The sequence below is a fragment of the Passer domesticus genome, chromosome 6, assembly GCF_036417665.1.
Source record: "Passer domesticus isolate bPasDom1 chromosome 6, bPasDom1.hap1, whole genome shotgun sequence".
NCBI classification, from domain to species: Eukaryota; Metazoa; Chordata; class Aves; order Passeriformes; family Passeridae; genus Passer; species Passer domesticus.
In genome coordinates this window covers 28,294,602-28,315,447 of record NC_087479.1, presented here as the reverse complement: position 1 = coordinate 28,315,447, position 20,846 = coordinate 28,294,602, and the positions used below count along the sequence as shown (strand labels likewise).

Sequence of the window (20,846 nt, the reverse complement as noted above, 5' to 3'; positions counted from 1 at the left end):
GGAGGTCACCAGGAAAACAAAAAGAAAAAAGCAAGAAGAAAAAGGTGGAAGGGTATTCAAAATTATTTAAGGGTGAAAAATGGTTACAACTTTTTTTTTTTAAATCTTCGGTTGTCAAAGTTAGAACAGTTGCATTGTAACAGAGGCATGCAGCAGAATGGGACTCTTCTCAGAGGCCTGCCTGCATCCTGCCAAGCTAACATCTGTAAATCCAACAGTTCACATCCTTTGCCACATTTTTTGGGATATTCTTGGACTCTTTAATATCACATGGATTTTAGTTGTATGCATTATTTACCAGGGGTACCTACATTATTGAAAGACAATTGAAAAAAAAAAAAAAGCTACCTATTCAAAACAGTTTTTTTAAGCAAAGTGGCACATGCTAAACACAGGCTATTAGCATCTCAGGCCCGGTTGTGTTTGTTTGGAGCACAAAGCAAAGGGAGGAGCGGGTGTCAGGCATGCACAAAGTGTGAAGTGCAGCTGGAGCCACAAGCAAGAAGTTTCCTGGGCGAACAGCAAGGTTGCGTTCAGCTTCCTACAAATGATTTGTTATGAAAAGGGTTGGACAGAAAGATCTTAATCAGAATTATTCAGTACACAGTATAAGTGGCTATAACTACTAGTACAATATAGTGCACTATTTTTTAAGCAATATTGAAGCAATTATACTGAAGCAAGCAAAAACAATTATGAAGTAGATATTGATATTACTTCCTGTTCAGCCAGCTCCAGAGAAGCGCCGGCAATCAGAGCACTACCAGCAGCTTTTGCAGGCAGCTCTCCCTTGACAGCGTAGATGAATGTGGTGGCCCAGAGGCTTTGTTCAGGATGGCATTTTACTGATAGAGCTGGGAACACAGAGGTGGCACCACAAGTCTCTGGCCCTGTCTGGAGTGACTCAAAGGTGGAAGACTTCACCCCACACCCATGTCAGGATTTGTCTGTTCAGCCTGAGGTCCCAGGGCTCTGCTGTACCCCACACTGTGGTGGAGAGCAGCATGACTTTCAGGGAGTCCAGACTACATTGGTGGGTAGGATAAACAGGAGATAACGAGCTCTTTATGGCAGTCTCAAAGTGCGGAGCCCAGAAGACGTAACGCATGGAAAGAGGAACAAGCACATCTGCTGAAGCAGGCATATAGGGAGTCTTGCAATGGTGGAACCTGGACTGGCTCGTGATGTGTAAGTATCAGTGCGGATTTCAAATGCTTGCAATCAAAGCATTCATAGAGGTTGTCAGATAATTTGAAAATAAACACTTAAGGAACTTGAATAGCTAAATTTGCTATTAATGACTTTGATACAAGTTTATGGTTCAGATGCATGAGCATTATTTCTAAATATACAAAAGATGTAAAGCAAACATGTAAATTCATTTTCCTCTAAACAGAAGAAAACTTCTTCCCAGAGTAATCCTTTTAGATGACTTGACTACATGAGGTAGTCTTTTCAACTTTGCAGGTGTTGGATTTCACTATATAAACCAATAACTGAGAAATCATCAAAATAAGAGACGTGAGGAAACCTGTAGCTGTGGAAAACTAGGAATATTTTCAAACTTAGGATTTGCAGGTGGGTAGCCTCTCTGAAGATTTTTAATACCCAAACACTCACTACTTATACTTGGAGACTTTTCCTTTATAGTCCTCAACAGGAAAGGGAGGCTATTCACAAATAGATGCCGTTTAGTACATAAAATGTGCTGTAAATGTACTATCTAAATTTAAAATAACCTAATTTAGATCAACCTGCTTAATGAAGAATACTTAGAGGTCACTAAAACTTTGATTTTCCAGTTATCTTATTTTATAGCTAGTGCTTCAGAAGGCATCAAAACTATAACAAGACAGATAAATCAGACTGGTTTTATTGGTCGACTGTGTGCATTTTAACATCGATAACAAGAGTATCCACTGAATTAGACTTTGGAGGAATTTGCGCTATACTGTGGCATAGCTTTAACCTTGACACTACTAGAAAGATCACCAGTCTGATAACTAAGCAATATGTATTTTCATCTGAATAATATATCTGATTAAAATTTAGGTTTTTTTAAGAATTTAAATCTATATGATGTTGATAATAGATTTCTCCTTAGGTCCTTGAATCTACTGCAGTATTTTTATTAAGAGAGTTGTGAAAGGCTCTATTTAGGAGTTACATCACAATAAAAAGTGTGGGATTTTCATATAATTAATTTTGTATTTTATTTTTGAAAAATAAATAAAATATTTTTGAAGATCTGTAAATAACATTAGATTCCCATGACTGATGAATTGTTTTCATGCAATATTAGAAATGTTCCATTTGTTCTTAGAAAGTCTGTATGAGTAAAGACTCCAAGTGAAGTATGTCAATTACTGAGATTAAAAACAGCAGCATTTCAGAAACTCACAGTGGGAAAATTATTTAAGGTTTCCCATGGACCTGACACTTTTTGCACACCTTAAATGTCATTTTCATTATTGCAGAAATCTTTGAACACCAGGTAATGTGGAGCAGAATAGACAAAGAGACACACATGTAAACACTAAGGATTTAAGACTTTTTGCTATTATAGAATCAAATTTGACAGCTTCAAAAACAATAGTCTCATCACCTAAATATAAGATTTGCTTTTAAAAAATGTTTGCTCAGTACTGAAGTTCTCCTGCATTCTAGTGGTTTAGTTTCTCATGTTTACATGTAAAACTTGTCCAGAACAGTCAGTGCCTCAAAACATACTGTAAGCATCAGTGACATTAGTTCTAGCTACACTGTAAATGCTAGAAAATATTGATAACATGTCTAAGTTATATTCTCACTTTGATGTCATATTTGTCTCTGGAAAGGGTGTATGAGCACCTGTGCAACTTACAGAAGGGAAAGGAAGGCCAGGTTGCCAATTTGTGTTGGGCTCCTGTCCATTATTTGACTATTATAAATACGGTGATAAAGTGCAGCAGAGCAGATGACAGAAAAGACTCAATCAAGCACAAGAAATGCAACACTGATTACGTGAATGATTATGTTTAGATTTATCACTAATACAGAATCTAAATATTGCCAGTGAAGTATATAATGTATGTCGGAAGGGTTAGAAGTAGGTTGAACTGGAAACACATAGGTTTACAGTCTTTGGTGTTGCAGGATGCACAATTACAAAGAAAGCCCCAGTGTAGCTGCTTTAGGATTTTATCTCCGTATGTGACCAGACCTCAGCACTTTCACTCACCTGTCTAAAAGTGAGTATTCCTCATCTCCAGGCTGGACATACCCTGCAGGAGTCCCTGCTTGGAGAGGGGGTGGAGTTAGACACTCAGAAGCTGCTTGACACCTCAAGAGACCAGTTGGCCCTGTAGGCCCAGTGTCCACCAGCATTTTATACCAAGCTGAAGGCTGATGGGTAACAAAGGCAACCATCACAGGTCCCCCATCTCTGGAATGCATCAATTATGTGAGCATCCAGATGGCTTCTCCTGCAATTCCCACCTGGTGTTCTCATTCTGGGACAAATTGCCCACGAGAGACAATTGCAAAGCGGGGGCAGGGATGTGTGCCAAGACCCAACTATCTTTCATCACCACCACATAGAAGTTTCAACAGAGCAAAAATACTTTCCACTCTATATGAAGAAATGCAAATGAGACTGCACTTGTACAAAATGCAGGTTGGTGCATGGGTTAGGGGCAGGAACAGCAATTTATGCATTTTTGTTTACCAGAGACACTGTTTATAAATTATGAACCCATGTCATGCCCGATCAGGCTTCTGACTAGTGACAGGTGATGAGAGAATTCTGCAACATGTATTCCTCTGGAAGTGGTTTAACAAGGAAGTCTTATTACCAGGTGGGAAAGCAGGATAACATATTGCACAAGCCTATTGGACACAATAATCTTAGCTGATGAGAAAGATGAAATCAGAGTTACCTTAAAGGTATTAGCCTTAATGTTTAGTTTACAACCTCAAGGTTACTGCTCTCCTCCAAATAAAATACTTCAAAAAGTTGAGCTTAGTAAGGTAGCTTAAATAAATAAATAAAACTTCACTTGCCTGTGGTGCAAATAAGCTGCCAGTGTTACATAAGTAAGATGAGGTCCCTCCTGCCATGCCCGATACCAAATGATGCTGGGGAAGGACTGCTGGAAGAGTAACCCAAGGAAAACATTAAAGACAAATTAGGAGTGAATTGTACCATGTGGACACCACTGCTGATGACATGAATGACAGATGTGAAAAGCTACGAAAAGGCTTGTCATAAGCTGACACTGACAGCCAAAAAACTGCTGGAGACATGAAAGTAGTCTTTCATACTACCAAAGACAAGTACTGAAGAGGAGAGTGGGAATTTTTAGTGCAGGATGTGAAACACAGTACTTTGAAAATATTAAAAATCCAACTATCACAATGTGTGGTCCTCTTACATGTGAAATTAAGTTACATTAATTAATTAATTAAGTTACATTAAGTTACATTAAGTTAAATTAACCATTACCTCTAGGAATGCACTAATTTGGGGACATCACTAAAATACTAGTATTGCACAGAAAGAGGCTTATTCTCGTAGGATTTCCTGCTGAATATATATCTTCAAGGAAATTCTAGAAGACTATGATCTCTGCATGAGTTATTTCCTGTGGTACCTTCAAACACCATGACGTCATCGTGCAATTGGAACTTCTAAGAGTGAAAGGATGTATGATAGCATTCATATCCCAGGAGCAGTTTATGTTTATCAGAATCCTGTTTCAGTGAGGACCAAAGACCGAGTTGGTAAGATCAATTAAAGGCACTTACTTGGAAAAGAACCTGGTGGAAAAGTTAGATTAGCTATGCTGGAAACTGCCTCCATGTTGTCTCAGAGCCTCTGAGGAGAAGAGAAGTTAGAAACTGAATCACACACTCACTTGACTTAACAGGAACAGCCCTAAAGGCAAAGAGAAAAAAGTAATATATGCTCTTATACTGTGCTAACATGCTCTCCAGGGATGAGGAGTATTTTTACAGAGGTGATCAAATGAGACACTGGATTGTGCTGAAACCAGGCAGTATTTCTGTGAGACAATCCTACATCAGATTTCCCCCAATGACTCAGGTAGCTGTGCGAGTCATGGTGAATTTTAATGTGCCAGAAAAGGGGCTGATTAAAGAATCACCTTGGGCATCTTCAATTACATTTGTAAAAAATGCCCAGTGGAGAGTTGTGGCTGTGAGAGCTTTAATTTGTAGAGAGTTCAGAACAGCTCCCCAGTTTCACATAGTAGGTGTCAGACACAAATATTTTCATAGTTGGGATTTGATCCCTGGCTATGATTTTAACAGAGTTACACCTATGGACCCAAGTAAAGCTGCTTTTTCTGATCCACTATGGATGATCCCATGGTTTTAGAACGCCCTTGCATTCATGAATATAGCTATGTGTTCTGATATGATTATAAAATTAAGTAACAAAGAAAATAATTTCTTTCTTGTTGAAGGAAGGTGAAAGAAAAAAGGGGGAAAAATTAAATTGTTCAGTGTTTTTTGGTTTTTTGCTTTGTTTTTGTTTTGGTTTGTTTTGGGGTTTTTTTCTGGGTTTTGGGGTTTTTGTTTTGGTTTGTTTTTTGGGTTTTTTTTGGGTTTTGGGGTTTTTTTTAAACTAATTGTAGTTTTTTAACTACAATTAAGCTTGTAGGAAGCCTTCATCACCTTTCCAGCAAATATGATAAGTGCAAGCAGCTGAGATTTAAAGTCTGAAAATGGATTATTACAAATTACTGGAAAATCCCTGTTAAGATGGAAAAATATTACTGATTGTAGACATGATGATCTGAAGAATCTCTAACAGTTTACTTCTTGCTGATTTCTTAGACAAGAAGAGTGTTTCTTGCATTCACTTGGCTTCACATATCTGTCCATCTAAGGAAGATAAATGGTTAAATCAGATCTTAGCAAAACGGCTTAAAATAGTTTCTTTTTTAGAAAGCCATCTGGAACTTAAAAAGGGGAAAGTCTACAGCAACATTATAAAGTGAGAAACAGTCTGAAAAAAGGTCTGAGGAGAGCCTAAAAGAAGTAACAGTGGAATCCCCTGGGAGAAGTTTTAATAGATGCTGAGAGAAAGTTTTTTAACATAAACAGCTAAGTTTTCAGTGGAATGAGTTACATGTAGTTATAATACCATGCTGTAAGTATGTTGTTTGCCCAGCTTTACTGGCTCAGCATGAGTAGCTGGTTTAGGTAAAGCCTTGGGCCCACAGCTCTGAACTTGCATCTAGAGATAGTTTCATCAGGAATGGGGTTAATTTTCTGTGTAATTTTCCTAGCAGCTGGTACAATGCTGTGTTTTGTCTTTAGCACAAGAACATTGATAACACACTGATGTTTTGACTGTTGCTAGGTAATGGTTATCCTAAACCTAGGGCTTTTTAGTTTTCTGTGCTCTGCCAGAGAGCAGGTACATCAGAAATAGACAGAAGAGAGAGACTACTGGGGATTAGAGCAGCCAGCAGAAGCTGCAGCTCCTCAAGATAAGAACAGCCTGTCTGCACAGACATAGGGAAAGAACCCAATAAGGTGGAAGGAAACCCCAGACCAAAAATCACCATCAGACCACAAGGCGTGTGCAAGGACCATGAGGGTCGGGTGCATGAGTCCTAAAGGTATAATTGCCCAGGGACCTCTTTGTTCTGGGTTCCTTCTCTACATGAAGAAATTCCATATTTTTTAATTTTTTTACTCACTGATTATAATGAGTCCAAAAGTATTAAGTGTTAGCAATTCACCTTCTGACATCTCAAAGTTACTATATGGTTGATTTTTGTGTTCTGGGCTTTTTTTTTCATTGAAGTCATAAAGTGACTTGCCTTCATAATAAAAAGAGGACACATGGAAGTAGTTGATAATAAGGAACTCAGAAGACTGACTGTATGTACAAGAGAGAATTATAGACTATATCTGTAATGTTCTTTGCAAAGCAAACTGAGATATCGATTCCCCACTGGAAGATTTCCATTACAAGTGTAATTTCCCCAACAGCATCATTCAAATCATTCAAACTTCATCCAAAATAGACTTGACTAGACATCACAAAATCTAGCACAGATGATAACTTTCATATCACTATTGCTAGCAAAGGCATCTGAGATAGTTCTTAAAATACTGAAAAAAGAAAAAAAATTTTTACTTAAGAAAGAATAAACTAAAAGCTGTCTAGAAGTACAGCAGAAAGAAACAGTCACCTACTGAGACCCACACAGAATAAGAAAGGTAAAAATTGGTAATTGGTTGTTCAGCCCTTTAATGAGTTCTCTAAACAAGGGATGAACTATAAAGTTAAAACCAATTTGTTGAAGCTATTCAAGACAGATAAGACAAATGTGAAATATAAACAACTGCAGAGGACCCTTCTGAATGGGTGCTAAATAGTAGCAGGTAAATTTAAAATTATTATAAAACAATCTGAATTCTATACAAAATGAGATGCCATCACTTAGGTATCTGATTTCAGAGCAATAATTGACAAGACTATTAAAGCAACAGTTCCATGCACAACAGTGATCAGAAAACTGATCAAATATTAAGTTTTAAAAATACCAAAGTTTGCAACAAAATGAAACACGGTCATGATACTAAACCATAACTCATTCCTACTTTAACCACGATTGTGTGAGTCTAGTCCCAGGAAAAGAGAGTCAGAATGGAAGCTTCTGTAACAGAAAGAGCTGCACAGACTAGGTGTCTTTAGATACAGCGAGATACCCAAGGGCTATATGATAAGATAGACAAAGTCATGAACAGCACCCAGCATCAGTACCTCTTCCAGCAAGGGGTTTGGGGATTATCAAATAATCAAAGGCATACCTTATCACACAGTAAGTAATAATAAGTTAAGCTCGTTCCTAGACACTGAGAAAAAATATTTTTTCTAAACCTTTTAAAAGGAAACCTTCAAGTTTATCGTAGCAATGCCATGTAAAACCTCTAAAGAGACTTTGGACTTTTCAAAGTCTGTAAAGCACATAAGTATGGCATGTAAGTTCATAGCTGAGATAAAACATACAAGGTTTCTTGAACAATAAATTTTATTTGCACAATAAATTGGTAATATTAATGAAAATAGAGATGACACTGAAACTCTACAATGCCTTTGGAAGATAATTTATCTCATCAAGGCCTGAACATTTACCTAAAGATGGGAAGAACAAACTATTCTTCAGAGTTGATTATGGAAGAGAGTTTAGATGACAAGCCTCAGTTCTGGTCTGCTTGTGATAGGTATGATAAATTCTGGTCTTAATCAAAAGACTGTAGAAAATAAAGTATAAAGCAGCATTGTACAGGAGTGGCTCATGATGTGATATTTTAAAAAATATCTATTTCTTTCATATATATTTCCTGTAGAATAAATTACTATGCACACATACAGCACCACAAAGTTTACTGTACATTTGAGCTAAAAAAATGTGTTTCCTTCAATGAAAAATGTTCTTCATAGCAATGTTGCAAATTCAGTCAACACCTATCATAACACTTATAGACAGCAGTAGAAAAGAAAGAAGCAGAAAGACAGTGATAAGTCACTGCTGTTGACATACCTATCCTTCTGCCAACAAGCTTAACTTCCCAAAAGGCAGGAAGAACAATATTAAGCAAGAAATAGAAACAAGGCCTCGGATAACTGAATTGTTCTTTGTACAAGCATGTGAGAAAATATGACAAGAATGTAAACAGAAGTTTATTTGGCAGTTCATAGCATTTACAGAACATTGGATATTCTATTAAAATTGATCCCATTAGATTAAAAAACCTAATTAACCATCTGCAATTTGGGTGTTACAAGTAAAATCACATGAAGACCTGATGTTTGTTAAGACAAACAGGTATCATTCTTTATTTCTTAACTCACTATTTTAAGTTCTATTAGCTAGTAGGTGTTGTTATTAAAAACCACTAAACTTATTAAAAAAAAAAAGAAAAACAAACATACACACAGAAGAAACCCACAGGAAATAAACCTCCACAACTACAGAAAACAAGCTGCTTATCTATCTTTCAACATCTGTCAATACCTACGTGTTGGCAATATATCGCATGAGGAATATTCCTTTTCAACTTTTTTTAAAATAATAATAAAGACCTAGTGGTTCAGTCTCTATTAATATTTAAATTATAATTAAGTCCACATCTGTGGGGTAAAAATTCTAAAATTCAAACCAAGTGACTAGGAGAATTCACATTCAATAAGTGCAAGAAAAAGATTAAAAATTTTTTAGAAGTGTTGTGTCTGACACAGGTCCCTCTGACAGGTCTAGGCATATAGCATGTAAAATCTAAAAGCTGCTGGAGAATAGCTCAATGCTGTTATCCAAGCTGTCATAACTGTATTGCAGTTTAAAGATATTTCTTGACAAGAAAATTGAGAAAGCTGTCTGGCTAGTAAATCAAAACTGTCCTCCTCTTTCAGTGGCCAATGAACAGATGCAGTTTAGGTCACAGATGGTGGTTTTCACCTTTTGGTCACCATGCACATTTTCAGCACAAGTACTTGCTTTCTTTATCACTAGGAGTGAAAAGTACCACTATCCACAAACCACTGTTATTTCAGAAGGCAGAAAGCTACTGAGTAGATAAGGTTCAGGAGCGCAGAGTGGTTTTTAATGATCTCATCATTTAACATGGTGGTGCATTTTGCTGTGGAATATGTTATCATATGGTTATATTCCCTTGGGGAGACTTAAGAGAAGTAGAAATACCATCAAAAGCAAAAGGTATATAGAGATGAATGCAAACAAAACCAAAATAAAGACACAATATGTAAGCATTTGTTGGTTTGAGAGTCTAAGTTAAAGCTTCCAAGTCAGTTCAACATTTCACTTATAATGGCCACTTATTTCTCTCATTTCCTTTACAACCCATAAGACTGTTCATCTTATCTCCTGTGCTCCCCGCAAGGAGCCTCTGCTTAGCACAGGTGTCCTTCAGAAGTGTTAGTGACAGCTGCTGTGGCCAGCACCCTCCCCTGGACAGGTGCCTCCGCTGGCATTTCCAGGGTCCCTTCAATCAGGGCAGCGCAGAACCAGCATCAAACCTCAAAAGGCTCTCTCTGATCTCTTGATTTTGGGTTTTCAAAGATTTACAATTATGCACTTAGCATCAAGAAGCGTTCATCACTGTGGCCCTATTCTCATAAAAGTGTGTCTCCAGAATGCACAACTTAAACAGATTTGCTACTTTTTAATTTTTTTTACTTTTTCAGATCAATGCTCATTGGTGAAGTTGAACAAATTCATTTTCAACCTTATTGCAAAGAGTAACTGGTTGAAAACGTTATTTAAACCAAATTATGTTTTGAACAAACTTTGTATAAGGTGTCCATGAGAAAATATATAAAGGAACCTTGAGAAATCAGAAGTTGATAGCTATACATGAGACCAGTGGGATTCCGTAAAAGTCTGTGGAAGCAAATGCTTAATTTTTCCTAAAGGGATCTCAGAATCAGGGGAGCTCAACAAGTTTATGAAAAGATTCTTCATTAACAGCCAACTGAGTTCAGCAACTTGACAAATATTTTCTGAACCTGTACTTCTTGAAGAGAGAAAAGCTTGTTAGACAAAATGCCAATTTAAATTTAAACAAATCTAGAACAAATTTCATTAACCGTCTCATTCTATGCAAGGAATTAATAGGAACTATTTTTGTTAAAAGTAATTTCAGTAAGGCAACAGATCTTGTGAAGCAAGAGGAAGATCACTGATGAGCTATCAGGTGCAGCTTACTTCCAATTCAATTTTATAAAGGGATGAAATAACCTGAGTATCCATTTTACCAGACTGAAAGATATACACTGTTGAAAACACTATTTGTTCTAATTCTTCTTTACATAGTAGCTTACACACTTTCATTTTTCAACTAAACTTGTAAATTTTAGTCTGTATTAGTATTCTGTAAATTTCCATGAAAAATGGGAGTGTTCTTCTGAACATAGAGAAAAATTTTTCTTTGAATGTTTTATTCATCACTGTTCAAATAGCCAGTACCTGGAGTGTAAGTAGTTTAACTACAAAGAATGAATACCCTGTGAGAGAAGTAGGAGAATTTTTGGTTATTCTGGAACATGAAAGGATGAACTGTATCAAGAATTATATTCTTAGTTTTACCACCAACATCCTGCATGAATTCTTGACCAAATGCTCCAGAATTTTATAGCCAAATCTTTAATTACTACATACTGGATCTCTAGAAACATTTAATTACCAAACTCATGTATACAGACAGATGACTTCACTCTAGTCTTTGCAGGATTAGAAACAAGTCATTTACTTCTAGATCTTCAAAGAACTTTTGACACCTCATTTACATTATAGTCAATTAAAAAACCAAGCCTAAAATAAGTAGTTGCCTACTGGTGACTTTGAGATAAATCCTTAATCACATACTCAGATGTTTTAAAAAGCTCATAAATTAAGGCATTAGAATATTTTTTTTAAATACTGAAAAATAATGAATTTTCAAGTGTCCTAGAGAATGGCAAAGAAAATTATATATGGTAAAGAAAATATAGATGCAGTACTGTGATAAATAGGGATTAATTCAGTGTCAATAAATAAATAAAATTTATGTTATGGGGTTCTATTAATTATTTTTCATTGATCTTTTCTGAATTACATATTCACTGACATTAGAAACAAATGTTTCAATAAACCTGACAGTACATATTCAGAATACTGTACAATTATGCATTTCCATCCTATGGAATCAAGTGGTCTCTAAGCAATGGTTTGTAAAGAAAATGGGAGTGTATGAAGGGGTTTAAATGAACATACATACCTAAATAATGCTCAATTTATGACACTCATATGTGGGTCCATAGAAATGTTTGTCCATTAATAAAGTTCCCTGTTAAAAAATGTCCTACAAAACAAATTTATTCCCAAAATCTGTGATGGCGAATTCAAAGGATTTAAACAAAACAACATAGTCACAATAAAGTCTCAAAAAGAACCCTTCAAAGAAAATAAAATCAACAAAAATATAAAAATTTAGCTATCTTACCTTTCATGGAAGTTGGGAAATTTGCAGAGGACTTTCTCTGATGCTATTCAAGAGGCATGGAGTATGTATTTCACTCAATCAAATGCTGAGAAATCCTTTCAAGGAGCAAGCAAAGCACACAGACTACAAAAAGACCTAGACGTATAAGGAAGATATTTCTTTTGGAGATAATATAGTAAAAAGTGGGTAGCTAGCACCCTTTTTTAGAAAATCATCTTGTTGGAAACTTGTAACAAGTGCAGAATCAGGCTGATGAGGGCATTTGATTCATATGGCAGACTTGAAAACACAGGGCAAAGAAACTTCCAAAATCAGCAAGGTCACACCTCTCTCAGGTATGGTCACAGAACTTCTCTCTGCCCATTAATCTAGCAAAAACCCCACAAAATTTAAAAGAGAATGAAGAAGCCATCACAAAAAAAAAAAAAATTTTGTTTAATTACTGGTCCTTTTCAGATAATCATTTGTGATGCAAAGAGTTTTAAAGGTGCAAAACAAGCATTTGACAGAGGTTTTGAAGTTCTTAAGTTTTCTGAAGCTAAGGATTATGACAAAGCCTAGACACACACACACACACTAACACACACACACACACACACAAGTTGTGATTTTCTTAAGTTGTGAACTTTCCCAATGAGAAATTTAACAAAATAACTCAGTTTTATAAGGGCCACAGTGCAGAAAGGATATCGACCTTAAAATGCCTTGGACACGACTCATCAGAAGGAAAACAAATCTAACACAGAGTTTTTAGGCTAGCAGTAATTAATAGTTCATTCTCTGGCAATGTAGATATACCTGAGCCGTCAGGACCCTAGAAAAACACCACCCCAGTCAATGTCAAGCTATGTTATTTCAAATGAATTCTGGGTTAATTGGTTGAAGTTTCAGTTATGTAAATTTCCTCTACATGAAAGTACAGGAGGCACTCTCAGTAATGATCTAATGACTCCCTGACACAAAAAAGTACATTATTTCCCAATGATAGTCATAAACACACTAAGGGTACATTTTGTTTTGAGAGGACAACATCTCTCTGTCTCTAGTTTAAATCTTCTGCAATTTCTCTGAGTATGCATGACTTTTAATAGGCAAAATGCAATCTTCTTCTTTCTGCTAATGTATCAACTATCTAATGAAACATTTAAATATATTACTTACAGGTGGTTACAGTGGGGTTTCCACTGTAACACATTCCAATACAATACTTTATTTTTCTAATATACTCTAGAAATTAACGAAACTGTGGATCATTTAAGAATGGGTTGTAATATGAAGTACCCTAGTTGCTTCATCATGAATAAACCATCAGAGGTTCCCGTATACAGTTTTTTTGTGGGAGACTTCAATAAAGGTTAAGAATTGACTACACACCATGTGCTTTGTAGAATATTGGATAAGAAAATACACCCAAAGAATTCAGCTAGAAACAGGATCCTAGTTTCTCAGTCTCCAGAGCTCCTTTCTGCATTTCTTTCTTCAACCACAGATGACCAAGTAAGATTTTACAGGCTTCTCTTGCACCATGCTATTTCTCCCATAGTTTATATTTCTCAAGCATTGGAAAGCCTCATATGTTTTACAAGGCTAACTGTTTAAATTCCCATGGAAACTGTTTCTAAATCTGTCCATTTCAATGTATGCTACACTTAGAGTATTTTAGCTGACCTCAAGAATCTTTCACCCTGGTTTAAGTAGATGAAGCAAAACACCACAAAGCATAAAACAGCATAAAACTCTAGCATTTGATGTGAGTTAGAACTAGGATTTTTTTTTTCATACTTCTTAGTAGGAAGAATTTTTACAATTGATTTCATGATAATTGAGTTTAAAAAGCAGAATGCAATTTAATGGAATTTAAAATGCTGCACTTACTGGAATACTTTATTTGTCACAAGGTCTAGGGGTTTAGAATTGACTAATAGACAGAGATGATGATAAATCAATGTAGCAGAGTTAATTTCTTAGAGTTGAATTGGATTTAGTCACTCAGCCCTCAGAATAATGAAATTGCATGGCCAAATCCCCTGCTTCTCAGAGAATTTAGGGATAAGGGACCACAGCTATTTTTTTTTTTTTTTTTTTTTTGAGAGAGAGACTTTCTAATGGTATTGAAAAAATAAACCTGTGTAAGTCAGAGCAGTTTAATTCATCATCTTCCTTTTCCATTGAAATTTCAATTAAAACCACAGTTTATATTGTTCCAACCACAGAATTAATTTCTTTTATTGGACAATCTAAAAGTATACGTGACTTGTTAATGTAAGAACTTCAGCATACATCTAGAGAGGGGCTGTAAACAATAAACTATCTGCTTCCCTAAAAAAATTCCCAAGAATTGCCATAGTAAAAGTAGTTGAAATACTTCAAAAACCAATAAATTTTTTTTGCCACTAGTAATAATATTTTCATTTTGGTCTTGTGTGTAGTTTGCATTAGTGAATCAAAAGAAATTTGTCTTGCCTTTCTCACAGTAGAAACTAAATTAAAACTGAGTCTTAATATTTCATTATAATGTTTCCTAAAGTCCTTGTTTGTAGAAATGTATATGCCTGTTTTACCTTCCAAGTTTACATATTTCTGTCTAATTAGAACAATGAGTCCTAGCAGTCAGTTGCACTGTCAGAGCTACTTGTGTTATGCTTTGCCTATTTCTATTTATATTGGTTAAAAACTTTCATAATAGAACTCTGGCCAAGCCAAAATAATCTCTTCCTCCACACCTCTGCAGCACTAACCCCAATCCACACAAATTTTGGCTAGCCAGAACAACAGATGAGCATGTGGAAAGTTCTGCCCAGTATGATTCAGTGGTACTCTTTTGGGAGGTTACTTATGTCAAAAGTGAAACATGAGTGTGTATCCCTTATAGGGACAGCTATAAGAACAGTGGCAGATGAGATGAGAACAGCTGCTTTATCTGAAGAAGGAATCCACGTGGGTGTTTGGTCATTTAACGTCTCTATGCAAACCTCCCCTGTGTGAAATGCATTTTATTCAGCCACCTGCAGCCAGTGGGAATTTCTGTATTACAAGGACTGTCATATCTCAGCTCTTCAAGTCTTGCATATATTAAGTTACATGGGAGGTCTGTATTATATTTTTGTTGAAAAGACACATACTTAACTACAATGGATTTGTTAGTGATGGTATAATTATGCCTTTTTGTAAGCATGCCTACAAACTTCATATTAAAACTTTCCAGAAGTGCGTTTTTTAATGTACTTTATAAGTTAATAGAACCAGAACCAATAATTTCTACATTATAATGGGAAATGCATCTCTGCCATAATCTCTAAATTTTGGGGGATTTTGCTGGTCAGTGTTTCTTCTTTTATCCTAATTTAAAATGCTCTAATAAACAAATGTAAATAATCAAGCACATGCACCAAACACCCTTAACCTCAGGTGCTACCAGTAAAAATTTTTCATCATTTATATTTCTATTTCTTCATCCCTAGGCTTTACAATGGAAACTGCATTTCTTCTCATTTGACAGGTAGATTACAAAGATGACTTTTTTCCTCCAGCACTTTTAAAATGTCACCAGGTATGATTTAATTACTTTTACTCCTCCTCTTCTCTTTGGGTTCTTAGCTGAGAACGGTCCTGGTAGTCAATCCTTTAGAATAAGCCATCAGCTTCCAGTGTGAGAAATTCTTATAACTGCACCAGTGTTAGCATACTCTTGAGCACTAGCTTGCAAGAAAATGCTGCAACAGATACAAGAAATTAATATGCCTTTCATATTCTGTTAGGAAAAATAAAGCTCAAATATAATATTTTACCCCTTCGTGTTCAGGAAATGAGAAGCATCAGTGCATCACACCCATGTGTAATTGTGCACGGCATCCATTATAATTCCCCCACAGATAACACTTAATAAAACACACACCATCATTCAAGAGTTGCCGTGTCACCTGTCTGTGATGTCTCTAGAATTCACCTAGCCTTGCCATATTACATTCCTGCCACATCACATTCTAATAATATTTAATTCCCGCTCATTAGTTACTTGGGGGAAGGGGAAGAGTGGAATAATAGTTTACAAATAATCCCATACTAAAAACACCCAATGTGGTTGAAGTTCTCTTCTTCTAGGTGGTGTAGAAAAATTTTCCATTAAAAATAGTGTAGATTGCACATAATAGGCTTTTTTTCTGCCTTTTTGTGTCCATCAGCAAAAGAGGGACTGCAGTTTGTTGAAGCAGGCTGGTTAATGTTCTGCTGTCATTAAAAGAAGCATAACAGTGTGATCATACATTTGGAAAAAAACCACAGGCATCATTGCTGTCATTTTCAAATGGAAGTTCTGTAACTGCTAGATTCCATCATTACTGCAGCTACTAACACTGAAAATTTGTTACAGTTGTGTATGTGGATGAAGTCATCCAGCATCAAGTTTTAATAATTCATTATGGAGTACCTGCTACTAATACAGAAACAGTTCAACTGCTAAAAAAAGTCTTTCAGATTCTAGGAAAGATGTGAAGTATTTTGAAAATTTCATTCCTAGGCAAGGATAATTTTTCATCTCAGTCAGGACTGACAGCTGTAATTCTTATTCCTCAAAGGCAGAAGCAGTGGCATAGCCTCCCTGAAGCAAGGAGGAAATGAAATAGACCTTAGCACATGCACACATTTCATAAGAAGCTTTGTATGGGAAACTATGATTTTGCCTTTTTTTTCTGTACTGATTCCAGCCAGGAGAGGATCAATTTTTTGCAGTAGCTGGGACCCTAATATAATTCAATACCACCTCAAGTCATTGTCTGTGTTGGCAGAAAGGGAATGTCTCTCTCTCTCCATCCCAAAAGCATTCCTTCTGGTTGAATAAATGGGCAAACTGGGGGAGACATCCCATTTTGTTATTTGTCCTGGGATCCCAGAATGTGCTGAGCATTTTTTAATGTGGATCGCTCTCTCTTGTACACTTTTGTTATTCTATTTGTTCTCTTATCTCGTTTCTGTTTCCAGTAATTTGTTCTTATTTCGACTTGTGTTCTTCATGGTTTCTGCCTCCAATTCTCACTTCTGTGCCACTACAGCAGGAAAGGAGAGGCCAGGGGGGAGAGAGAACATTCAGATTTGGGAGAGTGCTTGTGGTAGTCCTGAACTGGGGAATGCCATTAACTACAACTGTGAGAAAGGATCAGATCCTGGAGGGGTTGGTCATGCTTGGTGCCCTCATCAGCAAAGGTGATAACAAGCAGTAGCCTAGATGATCTGAAAGTTCAAGATAATAATCAGCTGCATCAAAGTTTGTCAAGTCTGACATTTCTCTTATCAATTGTGAAGCATACAATCAATTTTGTCCTGGAATATGCAGATGAGTTTTCTCATACTGAGGAACTCATAAAGGTACAAGATGTATGCATCAGCAATAATAAATGGGTCAGCATAATAAAATTCTTAGTACTGACAGGGCGACATAGTGATGATGCAAGATGCAAATACATTAAAATTTTACTAAATTATCCTTACATTTTTGTTGCTCTTCACATAAAACATTAACAAGAAAGAAAATTTACAACTGTATATATTTTTCAATTAATAAATTTAAAATATCTTTTCTTCAACATATAATCATGCCATTTATAGTAAGACAAAATATCATAGAATACTAATATAACCTTCATGTATTCACTAGGTTTTATTTCTTTTCTATATTTAAACTAATTTTTAGTTGTGATAAGACACACACATTCTTCTGCTCTACTGTATTTTCACAGTAGAACTTCTAGTTACTGATGTATTCAATGTAAAAAAAATTAGCAATATTTGAAATTTAACTTCTTTTGCTTGATCTCAGATTTATTGTATCTTTATTTAATCTATTGAGTACACTAGTATTCAACCTTCTCATTTTTCTTTAGAAAACCCTAAACCTTGTCACTTTTCCTTAAATAATAGGTAAGGTGTTTATTTATTTTTCTGTATTTACAGAAAACTCCAAATTCTGGAGTATATTCACACAGAGACAATCAGTACAGTTCACAACTGAAGTCCAAGCAATTAATTTAGTGCAAATGTATTATCAAAATTAATTTTAACAGCTGCCAATAAAAATGCAGCCTTTGTTAAATAGTAGTATTGAGAACAGTAGCTTACAAACTTAGGCAAAGATTGAGGTGATTTCTAAACAAAAATTTTCCAGATTGTGAAGAAAGACTGACTACAGCCAGAGAAAAAAAAAAAAACATCATTAGAACAATGCTCCGTAAGAACAACTGCATTATATTGAAGACAAACCTTATTTAAAGTCCCAGTTCACCACCCCTGTCACTGCTAAGATGTGTGCCCCAGTTTTTCATCTCAGTGTTCATTTAAGGATTAGAAACATTTTTCAGAGAACATTTTTATTTCATCGTATTCGAAAATAATCAATTTATTTTGGTTTCCTATATACCTGTGTGGGATCTTCATGGACACTACACAGATATTAAAGATCAAAAACATGATTTGGGAGACCCTGGAGGCACATTATAACACAAATAGTGTACCTTGTTCAAAGGATTTTTCCTTTTTTCTAACAATAAACACTGGAAATGTTTACAATTATCACATATCCTTTCAGCAACACATTTTCTTAACAAGAGATAAGAAAATGCATCTACCTGTCTTGCTTGTCTTTTCTTGCCTTTTTTTTTATTTTAATGGTTTAGGTCTTAAATTGTCAGGTACTAGTAAACAACAAAACTTTAAGCTGCTATTTTATTGTTCACCATTTTGAGGGACTTTTCTGAAGTTTTGCATGCTGGGATATTTTTTACCATTTCATCAGTCAACACAGTAATCCAGATAAATTACTCAAATTCCAAACACACAAACAAATTTATTTATCAGCTGCCCACTTTCAGAACTGGAGTAACCATTTCTCAGATTAAATCTTAAGGAGCCAAGAATACTGAAAATTATGTTTCCTTTCACTCAGAAGTTTAATTTCAGTTCTCTTTCAAATACAGGGGCCAAAAAATCGTCACTACTGGTTTGGGTTTGGCTGTCTCCTTCAGACACATAAAGCTTTTCCTAGTTGTGAACAATATGCCATAATACTTTAGAGAAAATGGAATTTAGTCTTTTGCAATTCAAGAATTTCAATCTAATATTGCTATTTTGTAGTTTTAAAACTGTACACACCTCAACACCAAAAGTGTCAACAACATTGCTAAAGACACAAAAGACAACTATGGATACACTGTCAGAAAATTCTTGTTTTACTCTGTTTCCAAAAAAACCAAAAGTTTTGAGATCATAGTGCCTCTTTCCATCTTCAGCTCAAAACTTCCTAACTTCCTCTTATTCAATTTTTATTCCATCTGACCAATTGAAAAGCAAAATACATTCTCAAAACCAATTATGTTCCTGAAAGTTTTCTGGAAAATTTTATGAATAGGAAGAAAGAGAATCAAATTAATGCTTCCACACAGAAAAAGACTGACAGAACTCTGATGTTACACAAAACATCAGCTGTCTGGTCAAGTGGTGTGAACCCAGTTGCTGGTCATTTAGCATGTACACAGCTCAATATTAACTGTCTTATTACACCTCTTGACCACAAATATTAGTGTTACAGCAGTGAGGGTGGAAAGTGTTCAGATCTATAAAAAGAAGTCATCATCAGTTGAACTGTTCTTCAAACAAATTTCTTCAGTGCTTATTCCTATACATAAAAAAAAAATATTTAATTTTCTCTGTCAGAACTGTAGATTCAATATTACATTAAAAAATTTGTTTGCAGATACCTTGATATTTTTATGTTGCAGCCAACTGAGAATTTGCTGATAGAGCTAAAAGTGTCAGTTACTCTGTAATGCCATAAAATAATAAATGCAGTACATTATACTGGATGTAGAAGGTGATTGATAATTACCTGCCATCATGTTGTGTAAGTTCCCAAGTCAGTGATTTTTAATAGATACATAAGTGATTTAGCATCCATATTCAGGTACCATGAAATCCCTGTAGTCCTCGAAGTTCGCAGATCCCCAGATTTTCAGTAATACTCTTATTTATTTTGTTCAGAAGTTATTTTGTAGCAGCTTGGGGAATTGTATAAGTTCCAGTCTTTCTAAAAATACAGTGATACAACTGCTTCCTGGGCACCTTTGAATTTCCTATTTCATCAAACTGGTTGCTGCAACTGTCACTTAATAGTAAACTTTCTCCAATATTTGATAGTAGTGAAAGTAATTTATTCCATTGAGGAACGTTGATGTGAAAAGAAGGGTTCAGATTTTAGACACTATCCTAGTGAAATAATCCTAGGGGGGAAAAAAAGGGATAGAATAGGAAAACAACTACACAAACATCACTGCAGATATGGGTTCCACCAATATGCCTGTCAATATCAATATTAACCTCCTTGCTACACAAGTTATTCTCCTATAGCAAAGATGTTGGTGTTTGCAGTTATTAATGTATCTGAGGAGTATTTGCCTTATAACCTGTGCAATGTTGGCAAAGAAAGTCAAAATTATGGAATATTCTAATTCTTCATAATGCCTCCCAGCATTAGTCACATTTAACAGAAACAATGAAAATTCAGTTCAACTTAATAGGAAAAGATGATGCATTTTAACTTTCCCTTGCTATCCAAACAAAATGAAAGATTCTTTATATGATCATAACTCAGTTGTGATCTTAATTATTTCCAAAGAATCACTGAGGTTGGAAGTGACCTTTGGAGATCATCCAGTCTTAGTTCCCTGTTCAGAACAGAATAAATTACAGCTGGCTTCTCAGGAACACAGCCAGTCAGTTTTCAAATATGTCTAGAGATGTTGACAGATTCCACCTCCACTTTCAGAAAACTGTTCAGGTCT

At 35.6% G+C, this 20,846-nt stretch overlaps 1 long non-coding RNA gene across 1 annotated transcript in view; it reads right to left on the bottom strand.

The window, feature by feature from the left end:
• Positions 1-6,332: 6,332 nt before the first annotated feature.
• Positions 6,333-20,846, bottom strand: part of LOC135302966 (uncharacterized) — a 30,381-nt gene continuing 15,867 nt past the window's right edge. Inside the window, exons 7-8 of the long non-coding RNA XR_010364511.1 lie at positions 19,895-20,285; positions 6,333-15,734 (exon numbers count right to left, since the gene is read on the bottom strand). This is a non-coding gene — a long non-coding RNA (uncharacterized LOC135302966). The remainder of the gene's footprint in view (positions 15,735-19,894; positions 20,286-20,846) is intronic.